Source organism: Nicotiana attenuata, chromosome 3 (assembly GCF_001879085.1).
Source record: "Nicotiana attenuata strain UT chromosome 3, NIATTr2, whole genome shotgun sequence".
Classification (NCBI taxonomy): domain Eukaryota; kingdom Viridiplantae; phylum Streptophyta; class Magnoliopsida; order Solanales; family Solanaceae; genus Nicotiana; species Nicotiana attenuata.
In genome coordinates this window covers 50,797,717-50,812,110 of record NC_031991.1, presented here as the reverse complement: position 1 = coordinate 50,812,110, position 14,394 = coordinate 50,797,717, and the positions used below count along the sequence as shown (strand labels likewise).

The 14,394-nt window shown below is 35.7% G+C and overlaps 1 pseudogene; it reads right to left on the bottom strand.

The window, feature by feature from the left end:
• LOC109224362 lies at positions 2,657-14,394 on the bottom strand (annotated as a pseudogene).

Here is a 14,394-nt window from a genome sequence, read left to right as displayed (position 1 = left end):
GCACACGCGTTGGCTGTTGCAATCCTCGATATTTGCAGGAATGACACACATCATATCGACTCAAGTGTTGTCATTGCACCTCCTGTTTGTGGGTTCTGCTTTGAACGCGACGACGAAGAAGGCGTTGCTCTGAGATAAATGTTATGTACTGCCATCACATGTATTGTCCATGCTGGTTTCAGATACATTATAAGAATTGGTGTCAAAGATGACATGCAATTTATCAAAGCTCCCAATGTGTTTTCCCTCCACGTATTTGACATCAATATTTGGCTGAGAAACACATAAAAATTACAAAGTTTAGGTTGCTAATATAATGATAATAATAAACAATAGAGAAACTTTCATTAGTAATGAGCATTTTTCCAAACACGAATTTATACTCGTATACAAAAACAAAGAGTAGTTATGTTTTGATTTGTTGAAGTAAAGTAACACTCCAAATATAATCTGATGGTCTAAACTAAAGTCATTACATTGAGCTCCAAAAGAAAAAAACATGAACCGACATTTAAATCCTTTACAATAACGTAGCTAGCTAATAGATGTCTAGTCATTGTAACAGATTCAAGGTCCATAATATTATAAGGCATTTCTGAGAATGATGTACATCTTTGTCGCCCGGGGAAAGGTGATGTTGGCCGAATACACCAAGTTCACCGGTAATTTCGGCAGCATTGCTTCGCAATGCCTTAAAAAATTACCTGCATCAAATAATAGGTTCACATACAACTGCGATGATCACATTTTCAATTTCATCGCCGAGAATGGATTCAGCCAGTTTCCTTTGTAATGTTTCCATTGGAAAGTGCTGGAATCAATGAGGTGGATTGGTCTAAGGATGAAGAATTGAATCAACGTCTATTGATAAGAAGACAAGAAAGGAACATTTACAACTTTTTTAGGCTTAAAAGTTCCCCATTAAGTTGTTATTTGCTAAAATAGCAGGTGGCACGCAGCTTAAGGATATCTTGGTAGTGAAGAACATGAAAAAGAGGACAGAAAGTATAAACCATCAAGAGCTAAACTGTTGAGACCACCATCATGATTCACGTTAGAAGAAGGGGACAACAAAAACTTTGTGTTCACTGCAGTTTTTCTGAATTTCTATATTAGGACTAAATCTGGAGGCATTAAGATGGCAAATGAGACTTTGCTCTGGTTCAACATAATTGCTCACCTTTATCTTGCTAAAGTAATTAACTTTAGGTAATTTATCCTTGCCTTTGGCATTGGTCCATTATGATTCAGAAATGCCTCGAGGGATCTGCTCTTCTAGATTGAAGATTCAGCAATGAGAAGGTATCCTAGTGCTTTACTCAGTCCTAACATTAGACAGAGGGAGAGGTGTATATCTGCCTGGTTCGCTTTCCTTATTTTGGATGTGTGACTTCTTGTACCAGACGTTGGTTAACTCAATATGGAAAGGGTCGTTGATCTATATCTTGTCGTGAAACTAAACTCCCTCACCCCCTCATTCCCATACCCTTGTACTAGGGCTACGGAAAAAACCTGGGAAGTTAAAAAGAAAAGAATGAAGATATCCCCCTACATTGAGAACAGAGTTTGCTCATTTTGGCTGTAATAGATTCCAAATGATGACAACATAGTGGATCAGTTGCTTGGATATAAATTGTGCTTATGATTGCCAAGTTCTTGCTGTTGTGTGTATTACTTTGGATTTCAGTTGTTTGTTGCAGAAGAAACCAATTATAGACTAAAGAAGTTTGTTTGTGAATTTGTATAGACGTTCAGTTATTGTTTGGGAGCCAGGAATATGAAAATGCAATGGCTTGAAACTCTGAATGCAGAAGCATACTGTAGAAGGAAAGAAAATTGCACAACTGAATGGAGGCATAAAATGGTTTGGTGTAATGAACTCTACCAAGAAAGATAGACTTTTTCGCAAGGATGGTCAATAGTGTAGATGAAATTAATTAAAGGACCCATTGCTCTAAATGAAGATGTAACATGCATAGATAAATTGAATGACATCAGTAACCAAAACTTAATGTGAAGCCATTTGATCATCCCCATTAAAAATTGCAACTAACATGACAATGCATCCTTGGATTCTCCCAACTCTACTCTTAACTGCAGCAACATCTGATAGACTCACCAACAGCCCCACTGCTTCTTTTTGCTCTTCGAAATCACGACCAAACGACTTCACCAGTATCGATAAGCTCCCCATTTCTGCCATCTTTTCCTGCACACAATACGAAAAATCCAACCTTCAACTTCTGATTGAACAGCCTTAGAACAGCCTCAAAATACTCCAAAAAGCTGCGAAAATCAGCAGCAAACAGTCCGAAACGCCGCGACTTTCTCACCCAAAAACAGTCGAAAAATTCCAACTGAAACCTGCTGCCGAAATAGCTCAAAAACAGTCTAGAAATCTGGAGCAAGAGCAGTACCGTGTATTAGTGGAAGAAATATAACTTTGCGAGTTGTTTGTTAGTATATTTAAAACTTAAGAATTTATTAGTTCAAAGTAACTCAAAATAGTAACAACTAATGATGATGAGATAACAGATAAGCATACCAATTGAAGTTGTCAACTATTATTTCTGAAGTTTATTTCCAATATGGTTTAGCAAAGACAGAAGCATGTGAATAAAAAATGTTATGAACTTTCAGATCAGATTTGCTTTCATTATCCAAGTAAATTACGGAAAACTTCTTTGTGAACTACATTTATTGCTTCATTTGAAATTTCTCCATCATCGTCATAAACCAAAATCTTTATTCCCTTTCTTTTTGTAACTCGTGATAGAGCTGCGTAAAGCTGCCCATGTGTGAAGACCGATTTCTTCAAATATAACCCAACATGAGATAAAGATTACTTGACTTTTATTTATAGTCATTGCAAAGGATACAACTATTGTAAATTGCCTTCGTTGGAACTTAAAAGGTATTCTTGCATTAGATGGAGTTAATGACATTCTCGGAATGAAGACCTTTTGTCCAGCCATATTTCCCGATAAAAGTTTTGCTTCGATAATCCGATTTCCGAGTCTAGTGATGATTAATCTTGTTCCATTACATAGCCCTGAAGATGGGTCTATATTTCTCAACAACATCACTGGGACACCCACTTTCAAAGTGATAACATGATTTGGAATTCTAGAACACTTAATAGTGTTTAGGAATTCAGGTGTATGTACGTGTTCCAAACCTGTAAAAGCATCGTCTGACATGCAAATTATATCGGAACTCAAAAATGTTTTTGGTTGACTTTGGTTTAGTGAAACCATGTATTCGTTGATTGATTCAACCATGTCAAGAGTGGGAGCAAGAATTCCTCTTTGTTGCAGGTATGTTATATTACTGCAATGACTTAAAAAATCTGGATATGTACTTTCCACAATCGCAGAAATTTGATCGCCACAATTATTTATGATAAGATCATCAGGGATGTGAACTTTTTCAATACAATCAACAGAATTTCCAATCATACCATCACCAATTGCTAAAATCCAATCAGAAAATTGTCTTAGATCATTCAAATGTGAATCCACCTGATTTCTTTCCAACCTCATATTTTTTGTTAGCTTTAAGACACGACAGTGATTCCACAAATATGAAGAATTAAGGGCAGCATTAACAATATCTTGTCTAGTACCTTTTGGAATGACTGGAAGTATTTGTCTAAAGTCACCACCAAGAACAACGGTTTTTCCTCCAAATGGACGATCTAAATTGGATGCATCTTTAAATCTAAGAATATCTCTTAGAGTTCTGTCTAGAGCTTCAAAACAATATCTATGCATCATTGGTGCTTCATCCCAAATAATTAACTTTGTCTTGACAATCAATTTTGATAAAGGAGTACCTTGTTTGATATTACATGTTGAATCTTCAGTTGCATTGAGTGGGATTGCAAATCTCGAATGAGCTGTTCGACCTCCTGTTAACAAAAGAGATGCAATTCCACTGGACGCAACTGTTAACACAATATCTCCTTTAGATCTTATGGCAGAAGACAAAGTTCTCCAAATAAATGTCTTCCCGGTTCCTCCATGACCATATAAGAAGAAGAATCCACCTTTGTCCTCATGCACTGCTGTGATAATTATGTCATAAACTAGCTTTTGCTCCACAATCAGTTTAACCAATAATTCTTCATGTTCCTTAGACAAAGAGCACCTATTATAACGCAATTCTTCACAGATGAGTCTATTGGTGTTGTCAACTTCCTTTTCATTGAAAACCGGTCTTGGCATTGTTGAAAAATCATATAACGTTCTTCCGCAACCTTCCAACAAATTTTTTAACTTTTGTAGACAACGATTCTTTAGTTCATCATTTGTTAGCTCAGCCTCTAAAATAACAAAAGTATATAATTAATTAATTAATCATAAAAATATAAAGTTGTCATGAGTCATATAAAGATAAGAGCAAAACAACTTCCTTCAGAAATAGTAAAAGAAAATTAATGTTACTTTACTTCATTGGAAGGCTACATCCATTATGTCTCCAACAAAATATATTAATAATTAATCGCTCATAATTTGCAAGCCTAAATGTAGATCGTAGATTAGACTAAGATTTAATTTGTATGCACCAATAATGTAAAAATATTTTAACAATTTTATAATATTAAAATCTGAAGTAGAAGGTCGAATTGTATACCTGGATTATCCAATATTCTTCTTTCTTCATGTAAGATATCATCTGATAATAAAATCCATGTTGCCTCCCAAACACATTCTGGCCGTGACATTGAATTAGATTGTAACGACCCGAACGGTCGTTTTGAGTCCTAGCGCGTCATTCAACGGTTTGAGGCCATGAGCAGATTCATTTCAGGCATTATGACTTGCACGCGCGGTCGGAATTGAGTTTCGGGAAATCCGGAGTCGATTTGGGAAGAGAATTCCTATTTCAAGAGCCTAAAGTTGAAAGAATGAACTAGGATGGGAATTTTGAGCAAACGACCTCGGAATCGAGATCCGAAGGTTCCAGCAGGTCCGTATGATTATTTCGGACTTGGGCGTATGCCCGGTTCGGGTTTTGGATAACCCGGGAGTGTTTTGGCGCCTATTGTGGAAGTAGCATTTTAGAAGAAATTTCATAAGTTTGGCTTGAAGTGCATTTCAGTGTTATCGACGTCCGTTTGGGATTCCGAGACTGTGAATAGCTCCGTATGGTGAATCTGGAGTTGGGAGCGCGATCGGAAGTGAATTCGGAGGTCCGTAGGTCATTTTTGAAGCCATTTGGCTAAAGATAGAAATTTGAAGGTTTTTGAGAAGTTTGACCGGAAGTGGACTTTTTGATATCGGGGTCGGAATCCGATTTCGGAAGTTGGAGTAGGTCCGTAATGTCAAATATGACTTGTGTGCAAAATTGAGGTCAATCGGACAAGATTTGATAGGTTTAAACATCGGAAGTAGAAGTTGGAAAGTTTAAAGTTCATAAAGCTTGAATCGGGGTGTAATTCATGGTTTTAGCGTTGTTTGATATGATTTGAGGCCTCGAGCAAGTCCGTAATGTGTTTTGGAATTGGTTGGTAGTTTTAGTTGGGGTCCTGGGGGCCTCGGGTGGATTCCGGGTGGCTAACGGATCGAAAATTGGAATCTGGGAAGGCTTGAGGTTGCTGCTTCTATCATAACCGCATCTGCGGTTCTTGGACCGCAGATGCGGTCGAAATCTCGCAGAAGCGGAAGGGGCCAGGCCCAAGGAAACCGCAGAAGCGGCCCTGGGACCGCAGAAACGGTCAGCTCCCTCTTGCCCAAGCCGCAGAAGCGGTCAAAAATCGCAGAAGCGACATCCGCAGAAGTGGGAAATGCACCGCAGACGCGGAATACCTGGAGGCAGCAAGGTTGTTTTAAATCGTGAATTGAGTCCATTTCTCTCATTTTGTTCATGGCTTGGGGCGATTTTGGGGAGCTTCAAGGGAGGATTTTCGTCATCAATGTTAAGGTAAGTCATCCCCACCTATTATGAGTTAAATACATTGATTATGTATGGATTTGGGCATGAAAATTAGTATAAAAATTGAGGTTTTGGTGGAAAACCTAAAAAAATTTATTCTTAGAATTTAGCCACGATTTTGGTATGGAATTTAGAGAAAATTATATATTTGAGTTCCTAAGGTCATGGGTAACCTTTATCTTCGAGAAATTTCGGAATCCGGGAACGTGGGCCCAAGGGTATTTTGGTCATTTCACTAAGCGGAGTTGAGAATTTGTATAATTTGAATTGATAACAAGTATTTGAGCATGTTCTCATTAGTTTGTCGTTAATTGACTAGTTTTGGTGCATTGTGCGTCGGTTCAAGCCTTCGGAAGAATGTAAAATGCCGGTTATGAGTCTTCGGAGCAAGGTGAGTCTCCTTTCTAACCTTGTAAGAGGGAATTGTCCCCATAGGTGAAATAATTGATTATGTGCTCCTATTTGCGGGGGCTACGTACGCATGAGGTGACGAGAGTCCGTGCGTAGCTACTATTATGCTATTGTCCGGGTAGTTAGGGCCTAAAAGCATGTTATACTTGGATTATTTATGAACCCATTGATAGCTTGAATTGCTTGAATCACCTTGGATTAGTAAATGAATTTAAAAGGAGATTAAACATCATTTTTTCCTGAATTGTTAAAAAGAGAAATTGTTTTATTCGGGTAAATATTCTGATAAGTTCTTAATTGACTGATTGAGCATGTATCTCTATGTGTACCTGCGTCGCACGCATGATTTGCGAGAAGGGTATGTGTTTATTTATGGAACGGGCCGAACGCCTCGGCAGATTAAATAGATGCATCTATGGTTCGTGCCGTTTGACCCTCTGCAGTGCACAGTTTATATTTCTGCTGGAGCGGGCCGTCGACCTTGGCATGATTTGCGCATGATATGTATATTGTTTCCCGAGAATTTTAAATGTTGATATTTCCTTTCATGGCTTGATATAAATTGATAAGGTAATGAAGAGTAAACCTTGAAAATCCTTGATTATTTGTTGAAGGTGTTTACCTGTTTTCTGGCTTCGCGAATTTGAACTACCATATAAAACCATGATTTTCCTCGCATTTCTAGAATATTGTTAATTGACCTCTAGTGAGTGTCGAAGTTGGCCATCTTGTCTCTACTTCTTCGAGATTAGGCGGGATACTCATTGAGTACACGTTGATTACGTACTCATACTACACTTCTGTGTATTTTTGTTGCACAGGTATATATACCTCTAGCAGCTTACTGGGCGTAGCAGCGGGAATGTACTTTGGGACTAGGTGAGCTGCATTGTTCGAGGCGACCCGCAGCTAGTGTAGTTCCTTTCAGCATTTTGTATTTTATTCCTTGTCCACTGTATTTCGGACAGATGTGGTATTTTATTTTCCTTATCAGTAGTTGCTCATGCACCTGTGATACCAGGTTCTGGGATGGTTTGGAAAGATTTGTACTAATTATTATTATTTAAATTTGAATTCAAGTAGTGATCTTTTATTTATGATAAATGGAAGGAAAAACCTTAGAATTTTCAGAAGTATTAAGAGAGGATTTAATTGATAATTTAGTTGGCTTGCCTGAAAGAGGTGTCCGGCGCCACCACGACCCTTAGTGGATTTTGGGTCGTGACATGGATAATAGTAACATAGCAAATAATTGTCTAAGATATGATGGCATTCCCCAGTTACTTGCCTCCTTTATGGCATCCACATACTCTTTGTCATCATCTAATAAACCCAGTGCATAACATGCATCTCTAAAAGTTAAATGTTCGTGATTGTTGATTCTGCGTAAATCCTCATAACACTTAGGTCCTTTAATGACATTCAACAACATTCGAAGGTAATATTGCTCTCCACTTCCAGCTGGTACAAAGAACATTCTCCCTATTGAAAATGCAGAATTTCTTCTTTTTTCCCAATTTTTTAGTTTTTTATTCCACACAAATTTAAGAGGAAATTCCGCATAAGTTGATTCTCTTGCTTCTTCATATGTATTATTTGCCTCAAACCAGCTTTAAAACTGTGATTCCTTTACATTTGGTCTATTGGCAATATCATCAATTGGATCATCATCAGAGAAAATAACTGTTTGTTCATTTGGTAGATGAAAAGAAAGTCTTTCTACCGAAGGTTCTCTATGGTTAATTGGAAATTTAAAAATTCTCCAAGCAGCTTCACACGGTGATATGTATCGACAATCATAATACATTTTTATTTCATCAATAGCCGATGAGTCTTCCTCATGCACACTTTGAGAAAAAGCTGCTGTCACACGATCATGACCCTTATTAACGTACTTAAATAAGTACTTGATTGATCGAGATTGATTGCACCATTCAACATTTATATGTGCGCCATACTTCAACAATAAATATCTATTGTGTGGCACCACGTGCCTGTTATCCAATTCAATACCTTCTTTCTGGATAGTTCTACCATTGTCCCTTCTTTTATAAACAGGATATCCATCTTCATCAATTGTAGTATTTTCTACAAACTTCTTTGGAAAGTGTTTTGTACATCTACCATTACGCATGCAAGGAGACGATTTTCTAGCAGAACCACACGGGCCATGCATCATGAAATTCTTCACGGCCTTATAATAATACGGATCGACCTATTCATCTGGTATTTCTACTGAAATTATTTGATCTATGTCTCCAACATTTGGATATTTATTATGAAGAAAGAGCAATATGTGTGCATGAGGCAACCCTCGTTTTTGGAATTCTATAGTATATATCACTGCAAAAAATAATAATTTGCGATTGGGGTAAGTGGTTGTAATTTATATGTAAGACAAAATGCTTTATTAAATTAGATTATAAATATGATAAGAATTTATTAAAAAAGATTAATTATATACCTGATTTAACTGATCCAAAAATTTGTTTCTCTTTCAAATCCTTTATTAAACGATCCAATTTGATTTTGAACACCCTAGATAAAATGTCTGGGCGATCTTCTGGTTGCAAGCCCTTGCTCTTTACAAATCTACTAATTTCAGGCCACTTTGGGTTGCAAGTAAATGTGATGAAGAGATTTGGATATCCAGCCCACTTGCAGATTGCCATAGCATCTTGATAATTTTGAATCATGTATCTTGCACCCCCTGTGAAGCTGGATGAAAGAATTACCCTTTTACCTTGAGAAGAAGGATTTATCTCTCCATGTAAAACTGCATCTTCTAATCCTTTATACATATGAGCTCGCAATTGTTTTTGATGAGTTCTGATATACTTCAACCTAGACGATTCAACCATTGTAAATCCATCGACCAAGAATTGTTGAAATAATCTTCTTGAGTTCACAATTGTTGGTACTTCGCCATTCCTTTCTTGAATTTTGTATGCAAAATATTCACGCATGCTAACAAAATGCCTTCCTCCACTTGATTCGTCAGTTCCATTTAAAGGAATGTCTTCCCTATAACCATCTTCACCAAATGGAAACAATAAAGGATACTGAAGACCTAATAGGCAGCATTCAACTTATTTATCCTTTGTAGATGTCCAGATTGGGTTTCAACATGATGTCTCGATCACATCTAGATACATCAAAATCTCCAACTACCAAAGCAGCAACCTCTGAAATTGTTGGTAAGTTGTATCTTCTTCCATCATAGTTACGTTTTCCTATCAATCTGAGTCTAAAATTGGAGTGAGTATCTTCCTGAAATTTGTCTCTCACCATTCTAAATGACTTTGTCAAAACATTCTGCTCATCAAGCATTTGTTTCAGATCTTGAACAATTTCACCATGAAGTTGGTTTATTCTATCACCATGACTGCATAAAAATAGGTTTTATAAAATTGGTCTAACTTTTGTTTTTGTTAGATTATTCATGCATATATAAATTTGGAATAATTAAATACTAACCCCAGTGCATGAATTCTATTCTGAACTTCGTTTTCTGTGTCGTATATATATAATTGTGCAAACTTGGGGGTGGATCCTTCGGGGGGCAACAAACTCCCGATTTGATGATAGTTTTGTCCAGATAATTTGAATGTTCTTGGCCCCTTTGTTTGGTTGACAGAAGCATCAACTTTTCCTCCCATTGAGGTAAATGAAAACATTGAGTTATAACTTCTAATATTATCTCTGAAATGGTTACTTTTTGGACCTAGATAAAAGTATTTGTTTGTGAATCAATATTTATTCATATATTGAAGACAGTATTGAAGTATGAAAAATAAATTTTCTTGCTACCTGATCCGAATAATAAGTGTTTTAAAATTGTGGGAGGTTTTTTTGGCTTTGGTAGGCGTATCTTTCCATGATTACAACACAAAGAGAACTCTGGTTTTTTACCTTTGATTTTCTTGTTGATTCTTTCTTCGTACCAGAAGTAAGCACCATAATATTCATATTCATATGTAGGATCGCCTATATCCCAATACTCTATGAATAAAAAAAGCAAATGTAAGATTAATGTCAAGGTGTTCTGTTATGGTAAGCCTACTTATTATATATACATATAGAAATAATAAATATGCACACCTTCATTGTCAATAATTGCATATCCAACGTCAGGCTCTAAATAGTTATAAAATCATATTAAGTTAGCCATGCAAATTGAAAAGGCGGACATGAATGAATCATTGTTTGTGTTAAGATAGACATACCTTCATAGTCGTCTTCATCTTCAGTTGCATCATTATTCTCTGCGATTGTTTTCACGTATTATTACGTTAAGTATTTAATCAAACTACCATTATTTTGAATATTAGTATAAATGTAGTTTATTTGTGTAATTTAATAGCTTTATTCATTAAAAACATACCTGGTACATCACCATCAATATTGACATCCTCAAGTTCTAATAATAAGTTATAATAAAATGCCGTTAGTATAAATAAATGATTCATGTTATATTAATAATTTTATTTATAATAAGAACCTGGCAGTAGGGGTAGCTCATTTAAATCTGGTAGAAGATAATTTGTCTGCACATTTGAAGTTGACAAACCAAATTGCAAATGTTTCTGTCGAGGTAAATTTGGATATCGTGCCTGAGATTGACGATGAAGCGTGTGCTCAACTTTCTAAAGTTGTATAATGTAATCGTGTGAAATGTTGACGATTTGTTATGTCTGTTAAAAGTTGTGTTGCCTTTTCTTTTCCAAAAGCATCCCCTCTGATAGTAGCAGGACAAATAAATTCTGTAAACCATAAAACATACAAATCAGCTAACTAAGTGGAATAAAATATCAGCAAGATGACGTTAAACCAACATTGGCTAATACAGCCATTCATGACACCCATAAGGGACTGTAAATTTGCAGTAAATGAATGCCTAAAATCTATAATTGAATAACTTTTATTTGATAAACATATCTACTAATTTTGTAGCCAAATCTTTCTCTCCACAAGTACATATCCACAAATTAAATTAAATATCATTGTAGTTGTAGGCTTTATTTTCTCAATCATCTCATGAACTAATGTCCAGATTATCTTGAATTCCTAATACTCTGCAAAAATACACATTATAAGACGGTATTGATTTGATGTATTCTAGTAATTTCACTGTTGACCAAACCATAAAAGGAACTTGTATCCTAGCTTATCACACCTATTTGTATTCACATTATTTATAGTTTTCATATTTAGAGCTCTTATCTTTTATGAACAGCGTTTACATCCCAAACACTAACGACAAAATGACTATTAGTTTGTTCAAAAGATCAAGAATTTTTTGATGTTGCAAAGCGTAGTTGCTGCAAAGTACAAATCAATGTATGATTAAGAAACTTAAGGATTTAATCAGAAATTTTGGGTAGAATAAGCAGGCAGGTACAAACACAAATCAACTATTAGCACGAACGATTAATAATACAAAGGCAGAACTTAAAGATTTCAAAATGATTCAGATATCATTACACACGCGTGGAGGCGTTTCACTTTTTCTAGCCTGCAAAAAAAAAAAAATAGAATGTCGGGAACTCAATGCTTATTCCATATTTCCCCCCTTTGAAAAACAGGACATTTGATAAGATTTGAACCTGAGCTTTCGACACAAATATAATTCTAATATAATCGCCTATTACTCGACTCGTCTACATTACATTAGATCACAGGAGATTATTCGTGCTGTTAGTTACATTGTAAACATTGTATCATAAGATGTAAATTCAATCGCTTTCTAATTACTCTAGCTAAGTTTCTTTTGTATCTACATAATAGAAATGTCCTAATTAAAATCAGCGAGCCTCATGACTCTTCCACTAAATTAAACTACTGCCTAATATTTTTTGTATTTTCCGATTTTGAGATGAAAGAGATATAGATCAGTAATTAAGAAAATTGAACATAGTCAACAATTTTAAGTCACCACATCTCTAAAATTAGTACTTCAGTTAATTTAATTTAAACACCACAACATATATCACTTCTGCAATGTACATGACGATTAATTTGTTCAAAAAAACATATAAAAATTTACTTAACTAATAACTTATGCAAGTTTTTGAGAGATCCAATAGCCACAAAAATTTTAAAGAATTACCTGTGGCAATAGCCCAAGGAAAATCAGAGATAACAGAAGAGTAGTTAGTATAATAAGAGTCAAGTACCCTGCCGGCCTACCCTCTCTTCTTTGTTGTTGTTGCTAACATGGCGATTATAGAACAGGCATCCCATGAATAAATATGGGCCATCATACACATAATATTAGCATAACGTGTTATAACCATTAAGCCGTGTAATTCTTTTCTTTGCAGTTGATATTGGAACGTAATAAAGCTCAGAAAACGTCTTGCTAAGGATACATAATTCTGGGACCAACATTATAAAAAGTGAACCAAAATAGTCTTGATTGGGTACATTATTTCAAACAGAAATTCAAGATTGCCTTGCTAATAGCCAGGAAGAAGTACCAGTTTGCCTTTATGTAATTCATATTTTACTAATTGGTAAAATTTATCATAAGTTTATCAGCAAACATTCAGCTTGCTTTTACCAAACTGTACGATACGATTCCTTCATAAAATATGCTTCAGACTTTGATTTAAAAGATAACAATACTAACCAATACAGTTAATATACAACGCGAAGCGCACAATTCAGCTTGAACTGAGTCTTAGGACTTAGGTGCGCCTCAAAGGCAATTAGCCCAAGGAAAATCAGAGATAACAGAAGAGTAGTTAGGAAATATGTAGTATTTGGAAGCATTGAACAAAGAGTCTGTAAGCAGCAGTCAGGAAAATATGCAAAATAGTGGATAAAAGTTCATACCATTATTATCTGAACAATATTTCGGCCGTTTCTGCTTCCGTATGTTCATCCTATTTTTTCTTGCGAGCTTCTTCTCTTCTTCCATGTCAAATTGAGTAGAAACTGACTTAGGTCTGAAAAGTTGTAAAGCCGTGTGTTTAATGCAGTTGACGAAACATGGGCAAATACTGCGCCTCTTTTTCGCTTTTAATGGGGTATTTTTAATTCATCGTATTTTTTTTAAGTAATTCTATATTTTAATATAAATCCCAGTATTTTCTTTTTCCAGATCGATAATATTGAAGTTCAGTTTTGGTATGTTTTAATGGTTTAGAACACAAGGTAAATAGGATTAGATGTGTCTACTGATTTTTAGGATAAAGCAATAGTGTATTTAAAAAAGTTGGGTTTCTTTTGCTTTATCCGATATACCTTAACATTTACTTCTGCTAATAGGTGTTTGCCATAGTATTTTGAAATCAATTGCGTTTAAACATGGGAGAATAGTCTAATTTATTTATATATTATTGAAATTGAGCAATTTTGTTCTTCTTTAGACTCTTGGTCAAATATTACCCCCTCTCACTGTCACAAAAAGATTTTGTTATTGGCTCGATCACTAACGGGATACCAACCTGAGGGTAATTTTAAACTCATAATGAAAAGGTGAACAGTAAATTTGTGGTTTCGTCAATAATAAGAGCAAGTATGAGATAATTTGCTAGAAAGGATATATATATACACGCACTCGCGCGCACACGCGAAGACAAAATTGTTATAAAGGGGTGAAAAATGCAATAATCATTTAAATGCTTAAATTTAATATCTTAACTAACACTTCTTTGTAGATAGTATTTTTTTGTTTATGTTCCTTTGTGACACTTTGGTTGCTTCGTTACGACCAAAAACTCTTTTTGTCGACAATTATATCCCTCTAGACCATGCAACATATGATTTTTCATGTGAGAAAATATGTTGCGGAAAAATATAGTCCAACATTAGGAAAATATGATATTCCTTTAACTTATCTTTAATATGAGAAGCTAAACTTTTCTCCTCTGGTCCCGGACTCGCAGTAGTGACCCTCGCTTCGCTGTCTGGGACTTTTCTGGTCTCTTCTGCTCCGGTCCCGATCTCGCAAAGTGACCCTCGCTTCGCGGTCCAGGACTTTTCTGGTCTCTTATGCTCCGGTCCCGGTTTCGCAAACTGACCCTCGCTTCGCTGCTTCAT